The sequence below is a fragment of the Rhinatrema bivittatum genome, chromosome 5, assembly GCF_901001135.1.
Source record: "Rhinatrema bivittatum chromosome 5, aRhiBiv1.1, whole genome shotgun sequence".
Taxonomy (NCBI): Eukaryota; Metazoa; Chordata; class Amphibia; order Gymnophiona; family Rhinatrematidae; genus Rhinatrema; species Rhinatrema bivittatum.
In genome coordinates, this window is record NC_042619.1 from 197424653 (window position 1) to 197437263 (window position 12611).

Genomic DNA, 12611 nt, shown 5'->3' on the forward strand with positions numbered 1-12611 from the left:
AGAACTCAGATCTTAATACCAAAACATTTAGTGAATAAGAAACAGTTTGACCCTCACTGTGAATGGTATGGTATTGAAGATAACTGCACAGACAGCAGACGTGATACAGCTGTGAAGAGAAACTCTGAGAGCTCAGTTATAGGCAGATGACTGCAACTGTAGAGGAAACTAACTAACTACCAGTAAACAGCAGAATCCAGGAACTGGTGAGAAATAGATTAGAAAGAAGGCATGGAAACTGGGTGAAAAGAGCGATCCTTCCAACTTCCTGTAGAGCAGTGGTTCTCAACCTTTTTCCCATCGTGACACACCTGACAGGCCATGCTCACATGTGTGACACACTGCTCATTACAATTCATGGCGGAAATAAAAAGTAAAGGTCCGGTAATTATTTTTATTGTTAAGAATGACACAAGGAAAATATATGTATTCTGTCTGAACAGAAATTGCATAAATAGTAAACATCCCACACCAAAACAGCACCAATTTCCAGCACTTAAACAATAACCACCTTATCTAAGAAAAGGCAACAGTGAAAATATTACACCAGGCCTTAAGACACCAATACATCTCCTATTAGGAAAATGGACCAAGCCAGGCTGCTACAGAGCCCTACACAGAAACTATATTTATTTATTTATTTATTTATTTATTTAAAAATTTTATATACCGACATTCATCAAGGATATCATATCGGTTCACATTGTAACGCAACAACAAACGCACGGCATGGCGCTTTACATTGAACAGTAAAAACATGATAACAAGGCATTAACGAGAGGGGGAACAATAACATGGGAAGGTTTGCAATAAAATTATAAACAATTATAAACTACACGCCAGTAGGGATGTGAATCGTTTTAGGACGATTAAAATTATCGTCCGATAATTTTAATATCGTCTTAAACCGTTATGGAACACAATACAATAGAGATTCTAACGATTTATCGTTATAAATCGTTAGAATCGTGAGCCGGCACACTAAAACCCCCTAAAACCCACCCCCGACCCTTTAAATTAAATCCCCCACCCTCCCGAACCCCCCCCAAATGACTTAAATAACCTGCGGGTCCAGCGGCGGTCCGGAACGGCAGCGGTCCGGAACGGGCTCCTGCTCCTGAATCTTGTTGTCTTCAGCCGGCGCCATTTTCCAAAATGGCGCCGAAAAATGGCGGCGGCCATAGACGAACACGATTGGACGGCAGGAGGTCCTTCCGGACCCCCGCTGGACTTTTGGCAAGTCTCGTGGGGGTCAGGAGGCCCCCCACAAGCTGGCCAAAAGTTCCTGGAGGTCCAGCGGGGGTCAGGGAGCGATTTCCCGCCGCGAATCGTTTTCGTACGGAAAATGGCGCCGGCAGGAGATCGACTGCAGGAGGTTGTTCAGCGAGGCGCCGGAACCCTCGCTGAACGACCTCCTGCAGTCGATCTCCTGCCGGCGCCATTTTCCGTACGAAAACGATTCGCGGCGGGAAATCGCTCCCTGACCCCCGCTGGACCTCCAGGAACTTTTGGCCAGCTTGTGGGGGGCCTCCTGACCCCCACGAGACTTGCCAAAAGTCCAGCGGGGGTCCGGAAGGACCTCCTGCCGTCCAATCGTGTTCGTCTATGGCCACCGCCATTTTTCGGCGCCATTTTGGAAAATGGCGCCGGCTGAAGACAACAAGATTCAGGAGCAGGAGCCCGTTCCGGACCGCTGCCGTTCCGGACCGCCGCTGGACCCGCAGGTTATTTAAGTCATTTGGGGGGGGTTCGGGAGGGTGGGGGATTTAATTTAAAGGGTCGGGGGTGGGTTTTAGGGGGTTTTAATGTGCTGGTTTTGCGATTTTTCGATTTTTCGATTTTTCACGATTTTTCACGATTTTTCACGATATTTTACCCCCCCAAACGGCAACAATACGATTCCCTCCCCCTCCCAGCCGAAATCGATCGTTAAGACGATCGAGGACACGATTCACATCCCTACACGCCAGCAGAAAACCTCACCTGAATCACGTGCTGACCCTCACCTAACAAAGAATAAAGAGACCAAAACGCATAACTAGAAGCATGCAGACGAAAACTGAATTGGAAACCGCAATAAGCCAGAGTCTCTGTATGCAGTGTAACAAAGGAAATAAAGAAACATCACCCATCCTTATAAAACAAATCAAGGTGTCCTGAGATTGTTTTGAATTAGCAGGAGGAGGGGTGGTTTGTAGGGATGTGAATCGTTTTTGAACGATTAAAATTATCGTCAGATAATTTTAAAATCGTCCAAAATCGTTAGAGTGCACGATACAATACAAATGCCCACGATTTATCGTCAGGGGCATTTGTATTGTATCGTTAAATAGGGCACACCAAAAAAGCCCCTAAACCCACCCTGACCCTTTAAATCAACCCGACCCAACCCATCGCTATTTTTTTTTTTACGGAGGCCCGCGCCGCAAAAAAAAAAAAAAAAAACAACCCATCTGACCCTTTAAATCGACCCCCCCCCCCCGACCCATCGCTAATTATTTTTTTACGGAGGCCCGCGCCGCAAAACAAACCAAAAAAACCCATCCGACCCCTTAAATCGACCCCCCCCTCCCGACCCCCCCCCAAAACCTTTTAAAGTTACCTGGTGGTCCAGGGGGTCCTCAGGGGGCCTCGGGGAGAGAGCCAGGGGGTCCTCGGGGAGAGGAGAGATCCAGGGGGGCCTCGGGGAAAAATTTCCCAGGCATCAGCTGTTCTAAAAAAAAAAAAAAAAAAATGGCGCCGATGCCCCTTTGCCCTTACCATGTGACAGGGTATCCGTGCCATTGGCCGGCCCCTGTCACATGGTAGGAGCACTGGATGTCCGGCGCCATCTTTACTCATCAGCCCATATTATACTATGGGCTGATGGCCGGCGCCATGTTTAAAGATGGCGCCGGCCATCTTTACTCATCAGCCCATATTATACTATGGGCTGATGAGTAAAGATGGCGCCGGCCATCCAGTGCTCCTACCATGTGACAGGGGCCGGCCAATGGCACGGATACCCTGTCACATGGTAAGGGCAAAGGGGCATCGGCGCCATTTTTTTTTTTTTTTTTTAGAACAGGTGATGCCTGGGAAATCTTTCCCCGAGGCCCCCCTGGATCTCTCCTCTCCCCGAGGCCCCCCTGGATCTCTTCCCGAGGTCTCCCGAGGCCCCCCTGGACCACCAGGTAACTTTAAAAGGTTTTGGGGGGGGGGTCGGGAGGGGGGGGGTCGATTTAAAGGGTCAGATGGGTTTTTGGGTTTTTTTGCGGCGCGGGCCTCCGTAAAAAAAAAAATAGCGATGGTCGGGTCGGGTCAGGTCGGGAGGGGGGGGGTCGATTTAAAGGGTCGGATGTGGTTTTTTTGGTTTTTTTTGCGGCGCGGGCCTCCTAAAAAAATGTGAATTGGAATCGGAAACGATTCCAATTCACATATCTTAACGATCAGATTCGAACCCCCCCCGCAGCCGAATCTGATCGTTAAGACGATCTGGCACACGATTCACATCTCTAGTGGTTTGCTTGGAACTTTCTCCTCTCTCTCAGTCACACACCAGCGCTCTCTCTCACACTGGGTCTCAATCACACACATATACCCACATGCTGTCAGTCACTCACATATACACATGCTTTTTCTCTCACTTATATAGGCTCTTAATTACACATTTACACACATGCTGTCTTTTCACACTTACACACACAGGGTTTCAATCACACACATACATATGCTGTCTTTTTCTCTCATACACAGACTCTCATTCACATGCTTACAAACATGCTCTCTCTCTCTTTCTCTCATTTACACACAGGCTCTCAATCATATACTCACATGCTCCTTCACTGAAACCAGCTCTCAATCACACACAGACACACACGCTCTCTCTCTTACTTATACACACAGGCTCTTAATCATACATACACATGATTTCTCTCACACACAACGGATCTCAATCATACACACATACTCTTTCACACAAACAGGTTTTCAATCATAAACTTACATTCATGCTCTCTCTCACAGGCAGGCATTTCAATCACAGACATACTCTCTTTCACATATACAGGCTCTCAATCATTCACATACATGCTATCTCACTCACATACATACACACACAGGATCTCAAACATATATGTTTGCTCATTCACTCTCTCTCTCTCTCTCCCCCCAGCCCCTCTCCTGGAACTAGCGGCAGCAGCAGCCTCCTCCTTCATTTTCAGCCCTTGCAGAGAAAGAAGTCACATCGGCCGTGGGGGTTGACGTTGTTTCTTATTTTACTCCGAGCTGCGCTGCTCATCCTTCAGGCCTTGCCTCTCTTCTTTTCTTCGGCTCGATGCTGCTCGCACTAGCATGGTCTCTTCTTCCCGCGCACGCACCTGCTACTCACCACTTCCTCTTCCGGGGTGCAGGAAGAAGAGAGCACGCCGGTGCCGCTGACTCCAGCTGTTCTGCTGCATTCCTCCCGGGCTGTCAGCATTTTAAGCCTGGGCGGAGGAGGACTGGTGAGCAGCTGGGTCAGCGGAGGACTGGGAAGTGTGGCAACACACCTGCGTGTTCTTGGCAACACACTGATGTGTCGCGACACACCAGTTGAGAACCGCTGCTGTAGAGGATCCAGGAGAGCTGCAAGTCTGTCAAGAACCAGTTCCAAACTGAACTTTCAACAAGAAGTAAGGTCTCCCAGGGATTCCAAGGGGCAAAAACCAATAGGAAGAAGCAAGAAAACAGGCAGAGGGGGAGCAAACAGGAACAGATCCAATCAGAAGCTCAGAAACAGTTAAACAATAATCAATCAGGAGAGCTCCAAAACAGAGAGAATCTAAGCTGTGCCATTACTGTAAAATAACACATGGAGGCAGCATAATAATTAATTATATACATATACTGCTGAGGCAGAACAGGTAATACATGTGGTTTTGAATTTTTCCTAGTTCTTTTCAGGGCTTAAGTATACCTTCAACAAATATCACTGGCATTTTTCCTAGTCTGAAACTTTTGAGTCCTTAGTTAAATGGCTGAGAATCAAATATATTTACCTTTTTTGCTCTAATCAGAGCATTTTTCTCACCAGTGCACATATACCCAAAATAGATCAAATTCCTACATGGAACTCAACCTCCAGTCCCATTGTGTCCCCTTTAGAGTTGCAACTGCTGCTCTGTGAAGGCTATCACTATGCCTTCCAGGAAGCACAATGCAGCAAATCACTTCTCCCTTGGGCTGAAACTATTGCTCAGTAGAGATGTGCTTTGTTTAAAGATATGAAGTTTGCCCAGTGCTTCATTACCATTTTCTTGCCATTAGGGATCCTCTGTGTTTATCCAATGCTTTTTTTGAAGTCTGTCACTGTCCTTGTCATCACCATCTCTTCCAGGATCGCATTCCAAGCATCTAACATCCTCTCTGTGAAAAAAAAAATACCTCCTGACATGGTTCCTGAATCTACCCCCTTGGAGCTTCTTATTGTGATCCTTAGTTCTATAGCTTCCTTTTAATTGAAAAAGCTTGACTTCCTGTCCATTAATAACTTTCAGATAAATGCCTGCATCCTATCCCCCATCTTGCCTCTCTTCTAAGTTATACATATTAAGCTCCTTAATTCTCATAGGGCTTCTGCTACAAACTCTGCACCATTTTGGTCTCTGAACCATGGTATAGCCTCTCTATGGGGCCAATGTAATAAGCCACACTGAGCCTATCATGGGTTATTACTCCAGTTTTAGCATGGGCTTGGAACTGGTTTAGCCTCCATTGGGGTAGAAAAACAATTGTCCCATGTTGGCTGGGGTGTCCAAGTTGTGGATGTCCCCTTCCCCACAGTACCTGATATTCAAGTGTATTCTCAATCTCCAACCTGTCCGTGTCTGTGTCCCCAGAATGGAAACTCCTTTGGGAGCCTCCAGATGTTCTTCTCTTCTCTCCTTTGGATTCCTCTCCCACTGCAAGCAGACATTTGTGGAGGAAAGGCCCTTTGCTGGAAACAGTTCTTACTTTCAGCTCTGGATAAGGAAGGGTGCAGAAAAATCTTCTGTCCCAAGTCAAGCAAACAAAATATTATCTCTTCCCTCTGATGGTTACTGCCGTGCCAACCGTCTCTTGAATTGGGCAAAGAGGTAAACAGCTTCCTCTTGCACTCATGGCGAGGGGATTTCAACCTCCCAGAAAACACAGGTCTCAGAACACAAAAATTTAGAAAAAAGACCAAAAATCTCCCTAGTTCTCTCTTCCGTCCAGTCTCTAACCAAAACTTGGTAGGGCAGTGTTTCTCCCCCTCCCTATCTAGGCAGGGAGGACCCTAATCTGGGAGATCATGTTAGCACACAACTTTCTCTCTCAAAAGAACTTCTATTTTGCCACACACTACCTAGGCTAAACCCCCTTTCTGGAAAAGGATGATACCACCTCAGCCATCTTCAGGGAGAGGTGCTATAGGAATGGTAGCTGTCTAAATTCAAGGGCAGGGATCTAGGGCCATCTAGCGGAGACCCAAGGGATTACAGTTACTAAGAACGTCGAAGAAGCCAAGGGAGTGAACAGTATATGGAAATTAAATGACTGAGGGGGGGAGGGTTGCTGGAGGCTGTTTTGCAGTTACAATGGAAATCATTTCCTTCTCCTGTGTTTTCACTCGTGGAGGATTAGAGAACGAGCACATTTTTCTGTGTTTGCTTTCGAGCAGGATCGTGTTACTCAGACTTTTGTTTTTCAATGAACACTTGGCACTTTGCCCGGACTTACTACGATTTGCTTGTGTGTTCCTTTTTCTTTTTTTTTTACGGCGCCTATCGGGCAGAGAGCCTACCTCGAGTAACGTTGTCACTGTCTGTTTGTGCCTCCGCATGGTAGCTTAATAAAGTTAAGTGGCTATAAGATTATGCTTTGTTTTGACTGAGGAAGTATGCTTGGCTTTAGGGGTTTGTGTTGTTCGTTTTGCTGGATCTGCATATTGCGCACAGTTTCTTTGAGGGCAGGAAAGCTGTACACTATTTTTAGTAAGTCATATGATCTCTTTCTTTGCTTAGTATTCCCTGTTAGTATTGGATGGATTTTTTCCCCCCCTGCCGTTTTGTGGTTTTAGTGGTGGAAGATTGCAGATTACTTCTGGTTTCTCGGTGCTGCTATGGTTGTTTACCAGGACACGGGTATGTTTGTTGGTATATGTTTTGAAGATGTTTGGGGTTGTTTCTGGTTGCATTTTGAAGACGGGACAGCTTTGTTTTATGATTTTCATGGTGCGCAGCATTTCTTGATATTTGCTTTCACGGGGAGGTGTTTCCATGTCGCTATTTGATTTCTTATTACTCATCCCTCTTCTCAACAGGAATGCCTTTTTTTTTCTTTACTGTCATGCCTATGGATTTAAAATTAGTATCTTCAAATGTCAAAGGTATTTACCCCCATTAAAAGTAAAAAAATGTTACTATATCTTAAACATTTGCAGGCTAGTGTTATTTTCTACAAGAAATTCACTTAGTTTCAATGTCTCTTTGTTAATCTATCAATTATGGGTTTTATGGTCATGGGGAATTAAAATGGGTTGGGTTGTGATACTTAAAAACAAAACACCTAAGTGCTAAGATTCTTGTGCAAGAATCAGATAATGCTGAGAGGTGGGTTAAGGTTGCTTTGGAATTGGCTGGTTTTAAATTGGTGCTTATTAATGTTTATGCCCCTGCGATGGATGATCCTGATTTTTTTTTGTTTTGGGATGCATTTAAGGTGACCAGCAGAGGAGGAGTTATTAATTATGCAGCTGGGAAATCCAAGGAGAGGGATAAGGAATTTTGTAGTCTGCGAAAATGAAATTTGGACATTAGAATCGTATTATATACTATCAAAGCATTATGATACATTGTTGCAGCTTCAGAAGTTGACATTTCAATGTAACACAATACTAAGTCAGTGGGTAGGGAGCTTGCTCTTTAATCAGTAAACCCAGGTTTATGTTGAAAGTAATGTTTGGCCATCTTTTAGTTCAATGTAATGGACTTTCCAGTCTCACTACCAGTAAGCCCTGGGTAGCTTCCTTTCTCAGATCGTGCAGTACAGGTTAGTGGGTAAGAGGAGACACCATTCTGTGCAGCCCCTTCTTCTGAGGGTGTTGGAATGGCATCCCCTTTTGAGAGGTTTTATAAGTAATTCTCCCCTAGGAGCTCTGAGGTAGTATAGTGGAATTGTGAGGTGTGGAGGAAATTGGAGATTTTTTCCTTCCTTTGGTTTTTGGCCTACCTGGGGCTTGGGCTGCATCCTGCCTGTCCTCCTTGGGTCAGGTCAGGGACTCTACGTCTGTAACTAGTGTTGTCAACTATCCAGATTTTCTCTGGGCAGTACAGATATTTCAGGAGATGTCCAGAAGCCAAAAGGAGGGCTAAAATATCTGGAGAATGTCCAGAGTTTAGCCCTCCAATCCAGCTGCCGTCCACTTAGCCTAAAGACCTCCTGTCCAGCACTAATGCCTTCAATTAAGTGAACACACAGTTCCTACTGCCAAGGTCAGAGCAGCACCTCTTCTGTCGCTCCTGTGTCATGTGGTTCAAACGTCAGCTGTTTGAACCGTGGAGACCTCCATAGCCCATGCGGTTCAAACAGCTAATATTCGACCTGCGTGCCAGGAGCGACAGAAGAGGCGTTGTGTTGACCTTGGCAGTAAGGGGAGGTACCATTGAGAGGCCCCAACCTGAGGCCGCCGGTAGAGTGGTGATATCTGGTGGGCCGCAAGCAGAGCCCATTCTGCTTGTGGCAGGAAATGAAGGAGGCCCAGCAGGCCATGAGCAGAGCCGATCTCACACGTGGCAGAAGACACGGAAGAGAGAGGCCAGATAGCTTTAGGTTCCCTCCATCTTGTCTGCAGTTGAAGAGGGAGAGGGCCAGAATGACCACTTAAGAGCCTTTGTGATTGAGAGAGGAAGGGTATGTGTATGTGTATGTGTACCATTCTGTGCAGCCCCTTCTTTTGAAGGTGTTGGAATGGCATCCACTTTGAGAGGCTTTATAAGTAATTCTTCCCTAGGAGCTATGAGGTAGTATAGCCGAATTGTGAGGTGTGGAGGAAATTGGAGATTTTTTCCTTCCTTTGGTTTTTGGCCTACCTGGTCGGAGCCTGCATGTGTGTATAGGAGTGCATGTTTGTGTGAGAGAAGAAGCCTGTGTGCAAGGGTGTTTATGTACAAGAGAGAGAAATAGAGGGAGCTTGTGAGCAGGGGTGTAAGAGTGTGCAAGAGAGAGAGAGGGAGCCTATGAAATGGAGTGTGTGTGAACGAGAGAGAGAGCCTGTATGATGGGTTTTGTGTGTGTGTGTGTGTGTGTGTGTGTGTATATGTGTGTGCAAGAGAGAGAGGGAACCTGTGTGAGGGAGAAGAGAACCGGAGATTGCTTGGGGGAAAGGGGATGGAGGCGTGACCCTTAAGGGAGGGAGAGGTGCCAAAGGAAAAATCCGACTTGGGTGCCAAATATTTTAGGTACACTACTGCCAGTAGTGACGGTGTTTACTTTGGTTGAGGGCACCAGCACTGGGTGGGAGGAACTGCATCCTGGATGAAAAAGCATTTCAGGAGCAGCGGCCCAGCAGGGAGCCCAAGCTTCTTCCGGCAGATGTGCTTCTTGAGTAGAGAACCGGCAGGGAGTCCCAAGACCTGCTAGCCAAATGTATGAGAGAGAAGGAAGCCTGAGTATGTATGTGAGGGAGAGCAAGCCAGTGAGTGTGAAAGAGCCTGTGTGTGTGTGGGTGGGGGGAGAGGTGAGCCAATGAGTGTGATAGACTGTATGTGTGTGTATATGTGAGGGAGAGGGGTGTGTGTGTGTGTGTGTAAGTAAGAGCCTGTGTATAGGTGTGGGGGAGAGAGCCAGTGATTATGAAAGAGCCTGTGGGGGAGGGGTAAGAGAACCGGTGTGTGTGTGTGAGCAAAGGGAAGCCAGTGAGTTTTAGAGCCTTTATATGTGTGTATATTTGAGGGGGAGAGAGCCAGTGCCTGTGTATATAAAAGGGAGAGAGAGTCAATGAGTGTGAGAGAGAGAGAGAGTGTGTGTGTGTGGGGGGGGGGGGGGGACACAGAAAGTGTGTATGAAGGAGACAGAGTGTAAGAGAGCCTGTGTGTGGGAGAGAGAGGGAGGGAGGGAGAGAGCTGGTGATTGGTAGTATGTGTCTGAGAGAGGAGTATGCATGACAGTCAACGTTTACATATTTATTTTATCTATTTAAGCATTCTATATACCGTTGTTCCAAAAAAAATCACATTAGTTTACAAAAGTGATATTCATATTATGAGTCATCAAAACACTTAAAACATTAGAGTTGTCTTAGGACACATATCACTCATTATTTCTTGTTCATTCTTCTAACATTGACTATGTTTTTTAATACTGTAGTTCTCTGCATATTGATACATTATGTTAGACAAGCTGTTAGGCCTGTTCAAATGGGCAAGATTCCGTCGGTCAGACCGACACGTCGGTCAGAGCCTCTCTCTTCTCCACAACTTCTTACCCTTCCCACTTACTCATATCCTCTTCCCTTTTCCTTTCCTTCCATCCCCTCTCATCTTCCCTTTCCTTCCCCTCTCACCTCATCCACAACCCCTTCCCTCTCGCTCAGCCCTCCTCCACTCCTTCTTTTTCTCTTCTCCAGAACTTCTTACCCTTCCCACTTACTCACTCATATCCTCTTCCCTTTTCCTTCCCTTCCCTCTCCTCTCCTCTTTCCTTCCCCTCTCCTCTCATCCACAACCCCTTCCCTCTCCCTCAGCCCTCTTCCACTCCCTCTTTTCCTCTTCTTCACAACTTCTTACCCTTCCTACTTACTAACTCATATCATCTTCCCTTTGCCTTCCATCCCCTCTCATCTTCCCTGTCCTTCCTCCACTCCCTGGTGTTCCTGCAAGCCCGTTCACACGTGAGAGCAGCTGAAGCTTCCAGCCAGAGGAAAGAGGCGGCCCAGAGGGTTGGTGAGGCTTCTCGTGCATGTTCTTGTTCTTCTGTCATCGATGCTCATTGGTGCCTGGTTTTCCCTTCCACGTTCACGTGCCCTACCAGTTCTCTCCCCCTCCCTACTCTATAGTCTAACTGTCCGCTCCGGTTCTCATCTCCAGGGAGAGGGAGCCGCCACCGCCGCCTGGGATCTGTGAGCGAGAGCTGTCTTGTGCGCAATGGGCAGTGTCCGTGTTCTCGCTTTGTCTCTGTCTCGCATGGCACGTCGCTCACAGCTGTCTGTTGCGCGCATGCGCAGTAGAGGTGCTCTCTACTGTGCATTTGCGGCACGTCGGTCAGGGCTCATTTATCTATATTGATTGTATGCATTTTTGAAGAGCCGGGTTTTCAGCTCAGGTTTGAATCTTTCTTTCTGTTAGCAGATGTAATGTCTCTGGTAGCGACCTCCAAAGCTTGGGGCCTGTTATGGAAAACATTAGGTCTCTTATTTGCGTTAGATGTGAATTTCGGATTGAAGGGACAGTTAATTACTATTTATTTTGTGATCTTAGTGTGTGCTGTGGTGTGTATGGTTGGAAATTCACACCTATTAAGCAGGGGTTTCTGTCACTGATGATGTTGGAAATTAGTGTTAGTACTTTATAATGGATTCTGACTTGTACTGGCAGCCAGTGCAGAGCTATCAGCGAGGAGGTGGTGTGGTCACATTTCCTTGCCCTAATAGAAGCCTTGCCAAGGTATTTTGTAGTATCTGTAGTGGTTTTAGAAATCCAGAGGACATACAATCCGATCCATGGGTCTCTTTTCTTTTTATCTCAGCATCTTAGCATCTTTTTTCAGCAGCATCAATTCTACATCACCCAATACTTATACAAATGCCTTCAGTCGTTAAAGCCAGTGGTGATGGCTGCTGACCTGGATGGCAACACCCCCCCCCCTCCCCCCACAGTTGCATGTGATGGAGGAGGGACTGCGCCATTAGCTTCGCATGATCTATGAAGCATTCGATACTTCAGCGAGGACTTCTGCAGGAGCCATTGTGGCCAGACGCTTGGCCTGGCTACGGGTGAGTGCCATCAGGGAGACAAGTTACGGGAGATGGTGACTCAATTAAAAGAACAGAATGTTGCAGTCCAGTCTCTGACTTCCGCAGGAGAGCACCAACTCGGAAGGAGATTTTTTTTCAACACCTCGGAGATTGCAGATGCAAACTCGCTGGGATAGGGCCTACCCTCTTTTTCGCCCGCAACTGTACCAACCATCTAGAGAGCCACAGCTGCAGCAATCCCAGAATCGCACCCGACGATGCAACCCACGCCAGCAGTGGGCCCGAGGACCCAACCAGCTCCAAGCCCCAACAAGAGTTTTAGGGCGAACCAATCTATTATCACCAATACTGAAACCTCAAATAGACTCCCAGGATCAACAACACCAAGAGAAACCCATGTTCAAGACGGAAAAGATCCACGAAGTACCTTGCAGGAGCACCACCCACCATCAATTCACCTTCCAGTGGGATTGGGGGGATTGATCCCCTCGTTGCCCTTCTCCCAGGAGATGAGAAAGAACTTATGCCTTCCAGGGGCAGATGGTCCGCATCCAGCGTACCTGTGGGCAATACCGTTACTTCCAGTACGGTGGACATCGCTTTTAGCACAGGATACCCTTGCCCACACTGAAACTGCCCCGTGGATCTACCATCAATC

At 46.9% G+C, this 12611-nt stretch overlaps 1 protein-coding gene across 7 annotated transcripts in view; it reads left to right on the forward strand.

Moving 5' to 3' along the window:
- RGN (regucalcin) overlaps positions 1-12611 on the forward strand; it is a 121827-nt gene that overhangs the window by 14171 nt on the left and 95045 nt on the right. Inside the window, exon 1 of one of the 7 annotated variants that reach the window (XR_003856982.1) lies at positions 6889-6974. The exons of 3 other annotated variants lie outside the window; for them this stretch is intronic. The gene's annotated coding sequence lies outside the window, so the exon portion shown is untranslated. Of the gene's footprint in view, positions 1-6888; positions 6975-7012; positions 7125-10671; positions 10919-12611 lie in introns of those variants that run through there. 3 more of the 7 variants (XR_003856981.1, XR_003856983.1, XR_003856984.1) reach the window with 3 other exon arrangements.